The sequence below is a fragment of the Hemitrygon akajei genome, chromosome 5 (assembly GCF_048418815.1).
Source record: "Hemitrygon akajei chromosome 5, sHemAka1.3, whole genome shotgun sequence".
Taxonomy (NCBI): domain Eukaryota; kingdom Metazoa; phylum Chordata; class Chondrichthyes; order Myliobatiformes; family Dasyatidae; genus Hemitrygon; species Hemitrygon akajei.
Window position 1 is genome coordinate 41,512,438 of NC_133128.1, and position 19,601 is coordinate 41,532,038.

Genomic DNA, 19,601 nt, shown 5'->3' on the forward strand with positions numbered 1-19,601 from the left:
TATAAGCTGGCTCAGTAGCTTATCAAAACCTGAATTAATGAACAATAGTAACATTAAAGGCAATGAAATTGCTTTCTATGAACATTTTTATGTTGTCTACGTTATATACCAATGAACCATGGGTTATACGCAGTTATATTTTCAAAGCAGTTTGTACTGGAAAATGTTTGGACAGCAGAAACCAAAATCTATTTTTTTCTTATCTCTGTTCTTTAAATTCAAATTAATCAGCAAATAAGAAACATGCTAAAAGGCTGAAAGGAGTTGCAAAGGCTTCAGAAGCTAGTTTGCTGTTTATTTTACGGGAGTGGGGGAATGTTGTGTGACATTGATTCAGTTGGAAAGTGTCTGCTTTATAATATTTTAGGAGTGAAAGCTGAATTTGCCCCGGCCTTGTCTTGTATAAAATCCTGATAGAGCAGAGAGGGAAAACTTTTGGTAGTACTTGAACTTTTTGATTGAGGCAGCATAAAATCACCTGCATAGTAACAAAGAAAAACTACAGGAGATACTCAGTGTGGAACTTCATGCACTCTGCTATTATTTGTCTTTGCCAAATTGTGTTACATAATGCTTAATATTAAATTAAAACTCGAATGTTAAATGAATGAGTTCCTGATGATGGCATTTAAGGGTTTACAAAAGGTTTGTGGTGATAAACATTGTTCTTGTGCTCAAACGTATCTCCAGATACATCCTGTTTGATATGAAACCTCTATTAATAAAGTAGAGATGAATTGGAAATTGTGTGGCAAAATTAGAGATGCAAAATTTTGAGCTAATTGCTGAATGGTACTTGCAATCTACCACCCCCACCTGCTAATAACAAAATACAACCTTGACATTGGTTTTGCTGGGAATTCCCAATGTTTATCTTTTACAGCTGATATATTGGGTGATCAAAATTTAATCCATTGTCTTGGAAAAGGCATTGTTAGTTCAGAATGCAGGTTTATTAATTTTTTTCCAGTTTTGATATCATTACGCCGTTGTGTTTTGAACAACGGGGGGGGGGGGCAACAAAATCAAGATCACATGATACATTTTTGTGCTTGATGGAACATGTCTTCTTTAGCAGATTATGCCCAATTAGTGCCTTGGAAAATGGTAACTGCAGAAAATTTGCATACTTACAATGGAAATTATGTTTATTATGTGATCTTTACAGTCTTGCAAATGTTTACTTTTTTGTGAAATCAAGCACAGTTCTAGTTAATGACTAACAGTTTGTTGAAAGTATTTGGCATGTGTTTAAAATATGTTTTTGCTGAATTGATAATGTTACATTGTATATATTTTAAATAGATGTGTAAATTGCTTATATATTGTTATGTTTGACCTTCTGTGGTAAACCTTTATTGCTATTGCCCACTGTAGCATTCAACTATCTTGTACTGGCACACCAATACATTTGTGGACTTCATCTTTTGTTTTCCTAGTTGCCTTAACATCATAATATTTGAGCTCTTTTTAAATTATTTTTCTGATTTTGGAATTATTTTTGCAAAATGAATTTTAAGTAAGAAACCCAGTACTTAAAGACACCAGGAGTACTGCATCTTATTTACAGAGCTAACCAGTTAAAATCTGTTTATTTTTGAGGAAAAGATTAATTTTTAAGTTGCAGGTGGTGAGTTTAAATGTTGTTCGAGAATAATATAATAGGTTGGATTTCAAATCTTTGGAGTGGGTTTAATAGAATAAATTGTCCATGATGATGGTTTTTGAATTAATGCATTTAATAATAAATAGATGCTTATCTTTTTATAATTTACCCACATTGTAACTAAGATAATCATCAGAATTATAAAACAGCTGTCTTTTTCATTAATATTGTTGTATCAGTCATCTTGAGCTTATGTAAACTAAATGTTTTTTTTGGCAGGAATGGCTTAGTATTCAACAAGATGGGATTGCCTGCTTTAAAAAAAAATATATATGTATAATTGTATTGTGGATATTGTTGCATATTGTTATATTTTGGCAAAGGACTTCTGTTTGAATTGATTGATTAAAGTACCTCAATCAATCAGAATCACAATCACTTTGTTGCCAGTATGTGAAACATAATTGATTGTGATTTGGTGCCAAGCATAAAACACAGGACAATACCATAATAGACAACACAATAGTAACCAACAGTTTACAAGACAATAGTGCAAACAGCCACGAGCAATTAACAACTAGCAGAATGGTCACATGGCCAATGTCAATAAACTTAAATGTGAACATTAGAAGGGACTCAATAATTATCAGCAGAATAAAGAAAGCAGAGAAGATCATTTCATGGATGTTGTGCAGAGACATTTGGATATTACACCTGAGTGAATATTTTTGAGAAGCAGGATAGCTACAGGAAAGAAGCTTCAGAGATAATGTGTAGTCCTGATGGTGATGGACTTGTAGTGTCTCCCTGATGGCAGTTTGGTAAACAGGTAACTGCTAGGGTAGGTAGAGTCATCAGTATTTTTTTTGGCGAACAGTCTTTTTAATGTCTGTAGCAGACGGCCAATGATCTCTGCTGAGTGGACCACTCACTGCAACCTGGACTTAGAGGGGAGGAGGTGGTGGGAAACCAAACTGTGATAGAGGTGGTCACTACTCTGTGACAATCTCAAATATGAAATGTAGCCTGATTTTACATTTTTGTATTGTTAATGCTTTGATTATGTTGAGAAAAAACTATTTTGATAATTCCATTTAAAGAAAAGGAATGATTGAGGTATTAAAATAATTTAAGCATGTTCCTAAGGAAAAGGAGGACACTTTGAATGATTACTTTGCATTTGTACTTGGAATATAAGTAGGGAATTCCATTGCAAGAATTAAAATGGAGATGACACAATAAATTTAGCAGAATAAAAGTGAAGAAATTGGACTGCCTTCAATTAGCGTCATTAGTGAATTAGTGCATAATAAGAGAACATTTGCAGGAAGTTCTATTCTGGGATTCCAGTTAATTGAATCCCAGTTTGCCTAAAAATTTCATGGAAGCATTTAAAGTTACATTAACTGAGTAACAGAGTGTATTTAAATGAAATACAGAACAAACTGGAACACTACCAATACCATTACAGTAGTATAAAACTATGTATTAGTTCCTAACAAGTATCAACAGAGGAATTCATCTAATGGACGCTGTTGTGTTCTTTTGATGTATTGTAAATAAACAAAATCAGCGCAGACACCCTAGGGTAATTTTTTTTTGTCAGTGTCAGATCTATTCGTGGCATCTTGTAAAGGGTCTGAAAAATTTTCAAGTCCAAATAAAAAAACAAAATGATTAAAAATTACTGCTTTTTGAATCGGTGTCAGTCAGCCCAAATGGATAACGTAACACAAGCATTCACAACCAACGCTATTTAAAAACTATGTGCTCTAAGCACGGTGTAGTGTCTAACAGCCACACAAGTGCACATCGGCAGCAGTTTCCTGTCCCAATTAAGCGACATAGTATCCCAAATAAATGAAGGGAATCCTGACTATTTTCATGATTCGTTTTTGTTCCCTAAGAGTTGTCCCCAATAAGTGACTCCCCTGATTAATCGATGGCCTAATTAACTGGAAGAAGAAGATGAAGAATGGCCCTTAAACTCGGCAGTGGAGTTATTGGGGCACCGTCATGATGGTGTTTCTTTAGCAAGCTATTCTTGTTTTACAAGGTCAAGTTGCTAGCTGGGTGGTGGGGAGGGGAGGGCAAGGAATGGTACTGGAGAAACTAATGAATCTATGGACCTCTAATTCTAAGTCTGGGGATTTATTGGTCCATAGATTCATTAGTTTCTCCAGTACCATTCCTTGCCTCCCCCCCCCCCCCCCCCCCCCACAACACCATCATTATCCACTGATGATATTTCCTTTATGGTCCATATTTGCTCTTTTATTTTCCATTTCCCGAGGGGTTCTCTGCCTTGCTCTGTGATTAGTTATAAAATATTTGTTTAACTTCTCTGCTCTTTCTCTATTTACCCCCATGTAATTTCTGTCATCTTTGTCCATAAGGGACTCATGTTAACTTCAGTAGACTTTTCCTTTTATCATCTACCTATAGAAGCTCTTCTGTTTTTTTCAGCTGCCTACTGTTATATTCTATATTCACTTTCCTTATCAATGCTTGGTTCTTCTTTGGCCTCCTGATTTTGGTGGCATTTTGCACCTTTTTCCTTTGATTGAACCAGACAGCCACAGCTGAACTATTTGTTTTTTCTTTGTGATTTAAAAGGGATATATATAACTTACAAATTTTGTATAAATTCTTTAGCAGTTAGCCATTATTGCTTAACTGTCAGTTAAATTCAGTTGCTTAATATACCATTGTCGACTGATGTCTCATGCATTTGCATTTTTGCTCTATAACTGGTTTCAGATCAAAATTAATTACTTTCAATCTTTATATATAGAGTTAACATCGTGATTAATGATCTGTATTAAGGACATTATGGGGAACAGTAACCATTTTTTTCATTATACTAGATTTAAAATAGCCTGTCTTTTTTTAATCAATATCTTTAAATAAAATCTTTCACATACTCCATAAGTTTATCCTCCACATGTTTTCTGCTAATTTGTTATATCCAGCCTTTATGTAGATTTAATATCCGGGGGTTACTATTGACTAGAAACTCAAGTACATAATAATGTAAAAACTCAGAAAGCAAAAGCAGGTGAAGAGCTTGGTAACAAGCAGTAATTTACTACTTCTTGATCCTCCAAAGCTTTTCCATCATTAAGGCACCAGAATTGAGATTTAAAAACTCATAATTTGCCTGAGTGCAAATCCAACTCCATCCAGAGCAAAGCATCCACTACTCTAAACATTCACTCTTATTGTTACTATTTACAAAAATGGGTACAGCAACTTGCTTCCACTTCTTTGCCTTGTCCTCCCAAAAATTCAGCCTTTACCATGAGTAGGTGGTAGATGACATATGATAAAACATTGATGAATGCACTACAATTACATACTCTTTGACCAATGATATCAATGCCGAACATGGACATAGGTCGCTGACAGCAGCTCGCCAGAGTCCTCTGTCCTGGGCCAGTCCTTCAGTCTGTCAAGGTTTAGCGCATTGAAGACCCTTCCTCTCCCAGGGACAAGGTCTTCGGAGCTTCTGTAGTGCTGAGATTTTATAAGATGGGCCTGTTAGCCCCATATCCATTCCTCCTCCTTTTGCAGCTGGGCTTGGCACCATGCATGGTGGAGTTCCATATCCCATTATTCTCCTTGTGTATTCATGTGGCTCTCAAATACTATTGATGTATCTGCTTTCACTTCTATGCCTTCCAGGCAGGTGAACTCAGTGTTTCCTAGAAAAAAACTATCCTGCACATCTCCTTTGATTCCCTCCCTAGTCACATTAAATGTCCAGTATCTGACATCTCTACCCGGGCAAAAAAGATTTCTGTCTACCCTATATATGGCTCTCATGATTTTATAAACTTTGATCAGATTTCCCCTCATTTTCTGAGCTCCAGAGAATACAAGCTTTTATTTTAAAAATCTAACTTCTCATTGTAGCTTATGCGCTGTCATCCTGGCAGCATCTCGGTTAACCTCTACCATACCTTTCTGTAATGTGGTGACCAGACTTGTACTGTGTGGAAATCTGGTCACCACAAGTGTAGCCTAACCAAGGTTTTGCATAGCTCTTATATTCGATGCCTCAACCAAAGAGGGGAAGAATACCATGTGCCATTTTTTACCACCCTTTCTACCTTCTTAGCCACTTTCAGATGCTAGGGACATGGACCTGAAGAGTTCTCTGAATGTCAGTGTTGTTAAGGGTGTGTTATTAATTATATACTTTTGTGACAGTATTAACCTCACAAGGTGCACACCTCGTATTGACTTGGATTAAATTCCATTTAGCATTTCTATGCCCATATGTGTAATTGATCTACTGTATATTCGGCTATATCCTTTGAGTTTCATTGTCCACAACTCCACCAGTCTTTGTTTTCTGAATACTTAGTAACCCATCCTTCTAAGAAGTTCCATCACTGAAAACCACTGAACAAGCCTTCAGACAAAATAGCACCCTTCTACTACTACTTATTGTACTCTATGGGTAAGTCAGTTGTGAGTCGAGACTACCAAATCACTATGGATCCTATACATCTTAATCTTCTAAATCATCTAAGTATGAGGAGCCTTGTCAAAAGCCTTAGTACAGTCTATGTAGACAACATCCACTTTCCTAACCTCTCTGGTCACCTTTGTCACCTGCTCACCAGTAACTAAATCAGAATCGCAATTAGAATCAAATTTAATGTCTCTGACATATGGCTTGAAATTTGTTGCCTTGCAGTACAGTGCAGCACATAAAAATTACTATAAATTATTAAAAAAATTAATAGCACAAAAGAGGAAGAGTGAGGTAGTATTCATGGACTGTTCAGAAATCTGATGTGCAAAAAAGAAGCTGTTGCTAAAATGTTGAGTCTTCAGGCCCCTGTACCACCTCTAATGGCATTCCTTGGATGATGAGGTTCCTTAATGATGGATGTTGCTTTCTAGAAGGAATGTCTTTTGAAGGTGTCCTCAGTGGTGGGGAGCTGGCTGAGCCGACAATCCTTTGCAGTTTATTTCGATGCTGCTCACTGGAGCCTCTTTGCCAGGTGGTGATGCAACCAGTCAGAATGCTCTCCACCGTGCATCTGTAGAAATTTGCAAGAGTTTTTGGTGATATACCAAATCTCCTCAAAATTCCTAATGCTTTATAGCTGCTGCTGCATCTTCTTCATAATTGTATCAGTGTGCTTGGCTGATCTGAAATGTTGATGCCAAGGAACTTGAAGCTGCTCACCCTTTCCATTACTGACCCATCGATGAGAACTGGTGTGTGCTTGTAAGTCATGAGCTACCTTGTTCAGAGCCCTGTTGACTGAGCCTAATCAGGCCATGCTTTTCTAAATGCAAGTCAATCCAGTCTCAGAATCCTCCCCAATTGCTACCCTACCACTTCAGTGAGGCTAACAGACTATAATTTTCAGATTATCCTTATTTCCATTCTTCATCAAAGGAATAACATTAAGAACCATTCTTTTCTTTTGGGCAACTAGAGAGGGATATTAGATAGTGCAGATATATAAAAATATAATTGTACTTGCTGAGGTAGCATACATGAAATAACAAAATGTACTTCACATAGACATCCACTTCTTCCATGTGCTTTCTGTTTATAATCTCTGGTAGTATGTGTAAATATTGTTCTGAACAGTGCATTATATTGGTTGCAATTTATTTTCAGGTGTTAAAACAGAAAGCAACAAATACTGGACTGAAAGTGTTATATTTGAATGCATGCAGTGTAAGAAATAAAATGAATGATCTTGAAATTCATCTACAGAGTGGCAAATATGACATTGTGGCCATCTCTGAAACTTGGCTAAAGGATGGCAGCCATTGGGAGCTGAATGTCCAAGGATATATGGTGTATTGGAAGGATAGGTTTGTAGGCAGAGGGGGCAGTGTGGTCCTGTGTATAAGAAATAATAGTAAATCATTAGAAAGGGATGACATAGGATCAGATGGTGTAGAGTCTCTGGGTTGAGTTAAGAAATGGCAGGAGTAAAAAGTCCCTAATGGCAGTTGTATACAGGCCTCCAAATAGCAGCCGGGATATGGATAACAAATTACAGCCGGAGATAGAAAAGGCCTGTCAGAGGGCAGTGTCATGAAAATGGATTGGGAAAACTAGGCCAGTACTGGACCTCGAGAGAGAATTTGTAGAATGTCTAAGAGATGGCTTTTAAGAAAAGCTTGTTGTTGAGCCCACTAGGGAATCAGCTGTGCTAGATTGGGTGTTGTGCAATGATCTGGAAGTGTTAAGAGAGCTTAAGGTTAAGGAACCTTTAGGGAAAGGTGATCACAAAATGATTGAGTTCACTTTGAAATTTGAGAAGGAGAAACAAAATTCCAATATGTCAGTATTTCAGTGGAATAAAGGAAATTATTCAATGGCATGAGAGGGGAACTGACCGAGGTTGACTGGAAAGAGACACTAGCAGGAAGGACAGTTGGAGTTTCTGCAAAAAATGAGGGAAGTGCAAGATAGATATGTTCCAAATAAGAAGAAATTTTTGAATAGAAGAAGGACACTACCGTGGCTGACAAATGAAGTCAGAGCCAAAGTAAAAGCAAAAGAGAGGGCATACAAGGAAGCCAAAGCCAATGGGCAGATTGAGGATTAAGAAACTTATAAAAACTTGCAGAAGGAAACTAAGAAGGTCATTAGGAAAGAAAAGATGAATTATGAAAGAAAGCTGGTGATTAATATCAAAGAAGATAGTAAAAGCTTTTTAAGTATATAAAGTGTAAAAGAGAGTTGAGGGTAGATATAGGACCAATAGAAAATGATCCCGGAGATATTGTAATTAGAGACGCAGAGATGGCAGAGGAACTGAATGTGTATTTTGCATCACAGTGGAAGACACCTGCAGTATACCAGACGTTCAAGAGTGTCAAGGAAGTGAAGTATGTGTAGTGAAAATTATGACAGAGAAGGTGCTCAGGAAGCTTAATGGTCTGAGGGTGGATAAATCTCCTGGACCTGATGGAATGCACCGTGGGTTTTGAAGGAAGTAGCTGGAGAGATTGCGGAGGCATTAACAATGATCTTTCAAGAATCGATAGATTCTGGCATTGTACTGGATGACTGGAAAATTGCATACGTTACTCCGCCATTTAAGAAGGGTGGAGGCAGCAGAAAGGAAACTATAGACCTGTTAGCCTGACATCAGTGGTTGGGAAGTTGTTGGAATCAATTGTTAGGGATGAGGTTACAGAGTACCTGGAGGCAAATGACAAGATAGGCCAATGCCAGCATAGTTTCCTGAAAGGAAAATCCTGCCTGACTAACCTACTGCAATTGTTTGAGGAAATTTCAAGCAGGGTAGACAAAGGAGATGTAGTTGATGTGGTGTACTTGTATTTTCACAGGGCTTTTGACAAAAGGTGCCACACATGAGGCTGCTTAGCAAGTTAAGAGCCCATGGGCTTACAGGGGAGTTACTAGCATGGGTGGAGCATTGGTTGATTGGCAGAAAACAGAGAGTGGGAATAGAGCGATCCTATTCTGGCTGGCTGCTGGTTACCAGTGGAGTTCCATAGTGGTGACTGTAGCAGTGGGACTGCTGCGCTTTATGATGTATGTCAATGAATTGGACAATGGGATTAATGGTTTGTGGCTAAATTTGCCGATGATACAAAGATAGGTGGAGGAGCAGGTAGTGTTGAGGAAACAGAGAGCCTGCAGAGAGACTTGGATAGTTTAGGGAAATGGGCAAAGAAGTGACAAATGGAATACAATGTTGGAAAATGTATGGGCATGCACTTTGGTGGAAGAAGTAAATGGGCAGACTATTATTTAGATGGGGAGAGAATTCAAAATGCAGAGATGCAAAGGGACTTGGGAGTCCTTGTGCCGGATACCCTAAAGGTTAACCTCCAGGCTGAGTCGGTGGTGAAGGCAATTGCAGTGTTGGCATTCATTTCTAGAGGTATAGAATATAAGAGCAGGGATGTGATGTTAAGGCTCTATAAGGCACTCATGAGACTACACTTGGAGTATTGTGTGTGGTTTTGGGCTCCTTATTTTAGAAAGGATATACTGACATTGGAGAGGGTTCGGTGAAAATTCACGAGAATGATTCCAGGGTTACCATAGGTTACCATATGAGGAACGTCTGGCAGCTCTTGGGCTGTATTCCCTGGAGTTCAGGAGATTGGCGGTGTGGGGGATTTCATAGAAGCATTCCAAATGTTAAAAAGTTTGAACAGATTAGATATACCAAAGTTATTTCCCATGGTAGGGGAGTCCAGGACAAGAGGGCTCAACTTCAGGATTGAAGGAAGCCCATTTAGAGTTGAAATGCGAAAAAATCACTTTAGTCAGAGGGTGGTAAATCTATGGAATTTGTTGCCATGAGCGGCTGTGGAGGCCAAGTAATTGGGTGCATTTAAGGCAGAGATAGATAGGTTCTTGATTAGCCAGGGCATCAAAGGGTTTGGGGAGAAGGCAGGGGAGTGGGGATGACTAGAATTGGATCAGCCCATGATTGAATGGCAGAGCAGATTTGATGGTGCTTATGGTCTACTTCTGCTCCTATAACTTATGGTTAAAAGGCCATTGTTCCTTTTGACTCCTTTTTTTATTTTCAAGAAGAACTTGAAGTTGTGATTCTTTTCTCTCCTACTTGCAAATTCTCAAGTGTAATATTATGCTAAACTTTTATTTCCAATGTTCTGAGTTTTTGCTGTCAAATGCTTTTCATCTGTGACCACTAATATGTAATCACAGATAATGTGCAATCTTTTAAAAAGTTTAACTTAAAAATGAGTAAGTTCACAGATGTTTCATAGTTCAATTTAGTCAACACAGTTATTTTTATTGTGACAAATGTTAATCTGCCATAATTTCTCATTGCTCTTTCTGCTACAGGAAACTGAAGAACTCAGTTATTTGGTCAACGTTCACAAAGTCTGTTGGGGCAGAAGGGGATTTTTTAGTTAGTTCCTGTTAATAGGATGCAGTTATTGGTGATGCTTGCTTTGTGGTCATGTTCTGTAGCAAATTTATTCTGACTTTGACTTTAGTTAAAACATCTGTCTGTTTAATTACGGCATCTTGAGGGCTTAGTGCTGATTATTAAATGGGGCTACACCTGTTTTGTTTAAAGCACAATTTGTTTGGTAAAATATGCCTTTTTTGTTTGCCAAGTACTTAAGTGTTCTGTGGTCACTTAATTGTTAAGGTATACACTCAATGGCCATTTTATTAGGTACAAGATTGCTGAGTATATTTCTGTTTGTTCATGTGTAGAAATTTCTTTAGCCAGAGGGTGGTAAATTTCTGGAATTTATTACCATGGGCAGTTGTGGAGGCCAGGCCATTGGTTGTATTTAAGGCAGAGCTCTATATGTTCTTTATTGGACACGGCATCGCAGGTTACAGGGAGAAGGCCGAGGAGGGGAAAAAAGAATCAGCCATGATTGGTGGAGTAGACTGGAAGGGCCAAATGGCCTAATTCTTTTCCTAGTCTTATGGTCATATCTTCTGCTACTGTAGCCCATTCACTTCAAGGTTCAATCTTTTATGTGTTCAAAGATGCTGTTCTGCACACCACTGTTATAACGCGTGGTTAATTGAGATTAGCTTCAGCTAGTCTGGCCATTCTCTTCTGACCTCTTTCATTAAGAAGTCATTTTTGCCCACAGAACTGCTGTTCACTGGATGGTTTCTATTTTTTTTGCACCATTCTCTATAAACTCTAGAGACTGTTATGTGAAACTCCCAGGAGATCAGCAGTTTCTGAGATGCTCGAACCACCCTGTCTGGCACCGACAATCATTCCACAGTCAAAGTCACTTAGATCACATTTCTTCCCCATTCTGAAGTTTGGTCTGAACAACAACTGAACATTTTGACCATTTGCTTGTACGCTTTGAGTTGCTGCCATGTGATTGGGTGATTAAGATATTTGAATTAATGAGCAGATGTATAGGTGTACCTAATAAAGTGACTACTGAGTGTATATTAGAGCTCTGCACTTCACTGAATATGTTACTTTTCTCTTCGGATACCAGAAGTGCTAAATATGCAATTTTCTTTCTGTGTTATGTGGAAGTAGATCCTTGGTCCATATGTAGAAGCAACTAACTTCTGAGGTTGAAAGATATTTCAATTATTGATTGCAGTATATCTGCTTAGATATAATATTGTTTGCAATATTTTTATCGAAAATATAGACCAATTTTATTAAAATCAAATTAACAAATAATTGAATTCATCGGAAATTTTTGTGCATTCATTTGAAATTTACATCTTCAGTATTTAGTAGAGACATCATTTAATGTATGCTGGTTAAAATTGCAGCATTTCTGCTAATATCCCTTTGTGCAATTTTATCACTTAAGATTAAAAACTTGTGTAACAACTGCAAACACTTGGGTAGTATGTATTCAAATAGTTGTCCATTGTGAATACTGGTCATCATAAATTTACACCAGATATCAGTAATGTAAATTAATATACAAATTTATAACAAGTACTAATTGTTTCAGAGTTAATAGTTAAGAGATTGAGGGATCACTGTAGGTCACTTACCACAAACGAAGATCATAATTTTCTTAGTTTCTTAATTCAGCTGTACTGATGATGCCATCTTCCACTAGTGTGTCTTGTATATCTTCAATTCTCCTCAGTTGTGGCATCCCCTCCTCCAGAGTTGTCAAGGTTCTCAACTTTGCCAATCGGGACCAACTCTACCCCACTCTTTCCAACCAGTTTAAGAATAGGTTTTCTTCTGTTCTTATCTTCCATCCTACCAATTTACACATTTTCCTTAAGTTTTGATATTTTCAACATGATGGAATAATAGATACATTGTACAACTCCTTTAGCTTTCTGAGGGGACCATTGGCAGATACTTTTTTTTCATGAATTTCCACATCTGTTCATGGGTTATGTGCAACATCAACCATAGTTGCAACTGTACATTTCACTTGAAGCAGTGATTTACTTTTAACTTTCAACTTTGTATGTTGCATTTGGTGCCAAAAGCACTTATTTGGTCATGGTTATTACCACCTGCTTTAAAAGGACCATTATCATCGCTGTATCTTAAGAAAAACAAGGTGACGTGCCCTACTGACTACTGCCCAGTGGCTCTGACATCCACCATCACAAAGTGCTTTAAGGAGTTGGTCACAGCAAACCTCAACTTCAAATGCCTATGCAGCCTTCCTGGCCCTACACTAATTTCTGTAGCATCTGCACAGTAAAGACCCTTACGTTAGACTATTGCATATCGATTAAAGCTCTACCTACAATACGATCATTCCGAACAAACTCATCACCAAACAACGAAACCTGGAATTCACCAGCTCCCACTGCATATGGATCCTCAGCTTTCTAACTATAAGACTGCAATCAATAGGGATAGGCAGTAACACTCTCATGACTATTCATAACAATGATGCTCCACGAGGTTGCTTCCTTTGCCCCTTACCCTTTTCCGTATATACCCACAATATGTGGTAAGATTCTGCTCTATAAGTTTTCAGATGATATGACTATAGTGGGCTGCATCTTGGATGACAATGATCTGCCATATGGAAAGGAGATGGAGAGCTTTGTAACATAGTGTCATGACAACAAACTTTACCTTAATGTCAGCAAAAAGAGTTCATGATTGATTTCAGGTAAAGGAGGTGGGGGGGAGATGTACATCCCCCTGTTTATATCAAAGGTGCTGAGATTGCTGCTTTCTCAAGATGCTAAAGAAATTGATATGCAATAGAATTATTTCTATCTGAATGTATTGCAGCCTGATATGACAACTCAAGCATTTCCGTGACTGCAAAAAACTGGAGAATTGTGGACACAGCTCAGCAGATCATGGAAACCAGCCTCCCCTCCACGGACTCTGTTTTTACTTTTCTCTGCCATAGTAAAGCAGCTAGCATCATCAAAGATCCCACTTACCCTCTACTCTCTTCTCTCTCACTGGGCAGAAAATACAAAAGCCTATAAGCATATACCACTAAGCTCAAGACAGCAGTTGCTGTTATAAGCCACTCAGCCCATAGAGTTGGCTCCACCATTCCACAATGGTTGATATATTATTCCTATCAGCCTCATTTTCAAGCCTTTTCCCCATAACCTTTGATGCACTGACTAACCAAGAATCAGTGACTTGGCCTTCATACCTGTTTGTGGCAATGAATTCCACAGATTCATCGTCCTGTGGCTAAAGAAGTTCCTTCTCATCTGTGCTCTAAATGGACCTCCCTCTAATCTGAGGCTGGGCCCTCTGGTACTAGACACACCCACTATACAAAACATCTTCTCTACATCCATTCTGTTCAGGCTATTTGATATTCGATAGGTTTCAATAAGATCCCTGTGCATTCTTCTAAACTCCGGTGAGTACTGTCCTGGAGACAAATGCTTCTCGTATGTTAACCCTTTCATTCCCAGAATAATTCTTATAAACTTCCTCTGGACCATTTCCAATAGCAGCACATCCTTTCCTAGATACGGGGACCCAAGTCTATTCATAATACTCCAGATGTCCCATAGAGCCTCTGCATTACATTCTTGCTCTATATTCCAGTCCTCTCAAAATGAATGCTAATATTGAATTTGGCTTTCTTACCACCAACTTGACCTGCAAGTTAACCATTAGGGTAGTGGTTCCCAATCTGGGTTCCACAGACTCCTTAATGGTATTTGGTCCATGGCACGAAAAAGTTTGGGAACCCCTTTTTTAGGGAATCCTGCACAAGGATTTCCAAATCCCTTTGCACGTCTGAGCTTTGAATTTTCTCCCCGTTTAGAAAATAGTCTATGCCTTTTTTCCTTTTAGCAAAGTGCATAACCATACAATTCCCTACACTATATTCCATCTGCCACTTCTTTGTCCATTCTCCCAATCTGTCCAAGTCATTCTGCAGTCTCCTTGCTTCCTCAACACTAACCGCCCCTCCTCCTATCTTTGTAGCAGCTGCAATTTGGCCACAAAGCCATTAATTCCATCATCTAAAACATTGACATATGTATAGCATAAAAAGAAGCGGACCCGATACCAACCCCTGTGGAATACCATTTATCACAGGAACCAGAATAGATCCCATTTATTCTGACTGTTTGTTTCCTGCCAATCATCCAGTCTTTGATACAAAGTCCTCTGGAACCATTCCAGAATGTAGTCTTTCTTGAAATATCACTAATAATGCATCCACAGTCTCTGCAGCTACCCCTCTTTCAGAATTGTAGTCCATCTGGTCCAGATGACTTATCTACCTTCAGACCCTTCAGCTTCTCCTTAGTAATAGCAGCTACATGCACTTTTGACTCCTGGCACTCTTGAATTTCTGGCCTATTGCTAGGTATTCCACAGTGAAGATTGACACAAAATACTTAATAACTTTGTCCAGCATTTCTTTGTCCTCTATTACTACATCCCCAGCATCCTTTTCCAGTGATTTGATGTCAGCTGTCGCCTTTCTTTTACTCTTTATCTATCTGAAAAATCTTTTGGTATCTCTTTGGTAATTTTGGCTAGCTTACCTTCATATTTCATCTGTTCTCTTATGGATTTTTTTTTAGTTGCCTTCTGCTAGTTTTTAAAATCTTCCCAATCTTACACTTTCTCACTAATTTTTTCTAGATGATATGCCCTCTCTTTTGCTTTTATGTTGTCTTTGACTTCCCCTGTCAGTCTCATCCTCCTTTTAGAATACTACTTCATCTTTGGAATGTATCTATCCTGCGCCTTCCAAATTAACCCCACAAACTCCAGCATAGACATTCTGCTGTTATCCCTGCTAGAGTCCCCTTTTAATCAACTTTGTCTGGATCCTCTCTCATGCTTCTGTAATTCCCTTTATTCAACTGTAATATTGATACATCTGACTTTATCTTCTCCCTCTCAAACTGTTGGTGAATTCTATCTTATTATGATTACTGTCTTCCAAGTTGCCTTTACCTTAAGCTCGCTAATCAAATCTGGTTCATTACACAACACCCAATCCAAAATTGCTTTTCCCCTAGTGGGCTCAATCACAAGCTGCTGTACAAATTCCCCCTCTTGGGATCCAGCACCAACCTGATTTCCCCAATCTACCTGCATGTTGAAATCACTGAGTCTTGTAACATAGCCCTTATTATATAGCTTTCCTATTTACTTTTGAAATTTATACCTCACATTTTGGCTATAGTTTGAAGACCTGTATATAACTCCCTATCAGGGTCTTTTATTCTTACAGTTTCTTAACTCTGCCCACAAAGATTCTACATCTTCTGATCCTATGTCGCCTTCTTCTAAGGATTGAATTTCATTTTTTTTTAACCAGCAGAGCCTCCCCATCCCTTCTGCCTAACTGCCTGTCCCTTTTGATACAGTATGTATGCTTGGATATTAAACTCCTAACTATAATCTTCACAAATAAGTGAAAATCTGCAGACGCTGGAAATCCCAGCAACACACGCAAAATGCCAGAGGAACTCAGCTGGCCAGGCAGTATCTATAAAAGAATACAGACAATGTTTCTGGCCGAGGCCGTCCTAAAGGGTCTTGGTCTAAAATGTTGACTGTACTCCTTTTCATAGATTCTGTTTGGCCTGCTGAGTTCCTCTCGCATTTGGTGTGTGTTGCAACTATAATCTTCATTCAGCTACTTCTTAGTGATGCCCACAATGTCGACTCGCCAGTCTAAAACTGCGCTACAAGATCATCCATCTTATTGTGTATACTGCGTGTGTTGAAATATAACAGTTTCTGTCCTATTCATCATCCTTTTTGATTTTGCCCCCATGTTGCACTTAATATATTCCCCCTGACTGCAATTTTGCCCTATCATCTGCCTGTCCATCTTCGGTCTCACAAAACACTGTATCGACTTGCATACCAACTGACCCATCCTCAGCCCTATCACTCTGGTTCCCATCCCCCTGCTACCTTAGTATAAACCCTCTCTAACAGCTCTAGCAAATCTGGTCACATGGATATGGTCCCTTCAGGTTTGGGTGTAACCTGTCCTTTTTTGTGCAGGTCATACGTTCCCAAGAAGAGATTCTAATGGTCCAGAGATCTGAAACCCTGCCCCCTGCACCAGTTCCTCAGCGTCTCATTCATTTGTACTATCATCCTATTCCTGCCCCGACTAGCACACAACATTGAGAGTAATACAGAGAGTACTACCTGCAAGGTCCTATTCTTCAGCCATTTCTCTCCCTATGCTTTCTGTGCATGACCTTATCCTTCACTGCTGAGCCTCAGAGCTAGCTCAGTTCCACTGGCCTGACTGCTGCTGCTGCTGCCGTGCCCTGATAGGTTAACCCTCCTCAGCAGTTTCCAAAGGGGTATACTTGATGCTTAGGGGAATGCCCATAGTGGAACTCTGCATTGACTGTGGTCACCCATCTACTATCTGAAGCCTGCACTCTGAGTGTGACCATCTCACTAATAGACTTCTATTAAGTATTCAGCCTCCCAGTTGGTCCTCAGTGCATCCAGCTTCAGCTGTAATTCCTTGACTTTGTCAATCAAGAGCTGAAGTTAGGTGTACTTCCTGTAGATGTAGTCATTGGGGAGACTGTTGAGTACTCTGTAGTCCCACATCTCATGGGAGGAGCATACTACCACCTGAACTACCATCCTGCCTACACCTGTCATACCTTTTAACTTCACAAATTTAAGTTCTAGCCTGTGCCTGTCTTCGCCCAATCCTATTGAGCCAAAGTCTAACCATTCTCAACTCTGTCCATTCATACAATGGTTACTTTACCAATGGCCTCTCTCTTCAAACCTTGCTTCTTTTTATTGGCCCTAGCAAATTAACCCTAGTTGCTATTAACCCAAGTAATCCTGATCTGCAGACAAGTCTTGACGGGCCCTGTTCGTTTTTTGAAACTGGTGTGTAAAGTCCACAAGGAACTGTTTCCAACTTGCTCCACAATCTTGTGCTCTGCAGACAAGTACTGACAGGCCCTGCTTACATTTTAAAAGATTATTAACTGGTTGCCTAGTACTTCTAACCTCACGGTCTGCATCATTATGATCTTGTACCTTATTGTGTCTACCTGCAATGCACTGTAATGAATTGATCTTTATGAGTAGTAAATAGACGAGCTTTTCACTCTACCTTGGTACATGTAATAATGATAAATCAATTACAATTGGTCCATATGGATTACTCCAAGTATCTAGTTAGCTTTTATTCTCTATCCTATTTGCTGAGTCTTGCATTTGGTAACTCATCTTCTAATTAGGCTCATTTATGAATTCCTCTTTCTTTCCCTCTTGTCTGATAATTTCAGCTTTCATTTGCTAGTTTCTCTTTGTACCTCACTAATCCTTGCCATCCTCTTTTAGCTGGATAGCAAGGATAGATCAATGGAGTGTTATTTAGCCTCTGCTAGTCTTCAGCTAATCATAAATATTCAATTTTAGTCTCTTGGCAGCAGTCTCACCTCCCCCACATTGGTCTTGGTCTTTAAGTTATTTTGGATAAAAGGTAGTTGATCTGAAACATTAACACATTTTCTGCAGGGGTATTTCAAACTGTTTAATTTGGGGCCTTAGAACAGTTAATTCAGGGTTTCAGCAGCAGAAAGCTGAGACAGGTAACTGGGTAAAATTGTAATAAGGATTAAGGCTGAGAAGGTAGGTGAGTGTTTATTTGGGTGGACATGTGCATTGTCTTCGGGTGATTTGCAGTGGGACATTCTGCAGCAGACTTATTTCGTGCATCAGGTGATAATGTAGGTAGTGCTGAACACTGAGGTGAAGCCCACTGTTACATTGGTTCCTGGGCTCCTTTGTGTTGTCTCACAAACACACCAGATGCTAGAGGAACTCTAGGGCAATATCAATGGAGCGGATTTAACAGTCGACGTTTCAGGCTGCAATCCTAATGACATGCTTCAGCCCTAAATATCCATTGTTTATTTTCCTCCTTAGATGCTGCTAACTTGCTGAGTTCCTCTTGCACTTTGTGTGCTTTGCTCTAGATTTTCAGCATCTGCAGAATGTCTTGTGCTTATTCTTTGTGCTGAGCTGAGGCCTCTTGTCAATTAGTGTTGAGCATGGATGTTGCATCCTAGCTGTCTGGGTACGTAAGCCTGAGCTGTATGATATGGAGAGCAAGTTGTTGTCCACTTTAAAGACCCAGTCTCTATAAAATAGGGGCTCTGCCTAGCAGAGTGCTCATCATGGGGAGAGGTCGTCATTGGAGTAGTTTGAGGCAGACTAGTAAGGCTTTGGCTCAACAGGCGCAGACAAGGTAAGTCGGTAAGCTCATTCCTTATTTCATATTTAAATATTGAGAGAATAGGGGGTATGTCTACAGAGCCACTGTTCTGCTCTGGGTGTTAGATGTGTGATTTCCAGGAGACTTCCAGTCTCCCCGCTGGCCACATCTGCAGCAGGTGCAGAGAGATGCAGTTTCTTAGAGACTGTGTCAGGGAACTAGAGCCGCAGTTCGATGACCTTGAGCTTCTTCGGGAAAGTGAAGCAGTGATAGACAGGAGCTACAGGTAAGTAGTCACCCCAAGGCTACAGGAGACTGATAAATGGGTGACTGTCAGGAGAGGGAAAGGAGAGCATCAGATAGTGGAGAGTGTCCCTGTGGCTGTCCTCAACAATAAGAACTCAGTTTTGAGTACATTTTGGGGGGACAGCCTTCCTGGGGGAAGCAACAGTGGCTGCGCCTCTGGCACTGAGTCTGGCCCTGTAGATCAGAATGGTAGGGAATTGATTAGGATGGCAGCAGTAAAAGGGGACTTTGTAGTCAGGGGGACAGGTAGGTGGTTCTGTGGACGCAAAAATGAAATACAGATGATAGTTTGCCTCCCAGGTGCCAGGGTCTGCAATGTTTCTGGACGCATCCACAAATTCCTGAAAAAAGAGGGTGAGCAGCCAGAAGTTGTGGTACATATTGGTACCAACATCATGGGTAGTAAAAGTGAGGGGGTCCTGAAAGCAAGGAGTTAGGAAGGAAGCAGGAATCATATATAGGCCTCCAAATAGTAGCCAAGATGTGGGGTTGAGATTGCAAAGTGAGCTGGAAAAGGTATGTAACGAAGGTAATG

The 19,601-nt window shown here is 39.4% G+C and overlaps 1 protein-coding gene across 7 annotated transcripts in view; it reads left to right on the top strand.

Moving 5' to 3' along the window:
- Positions 1-19,601, top strand: part of LOC140727681 (POU domain, class 2, transcription factor 1-like) — a 168,792-nt gene that overhangs the window by 17,904 nt on the left and 131,287 nt on the right. The window lies entirely within an intron of this gene.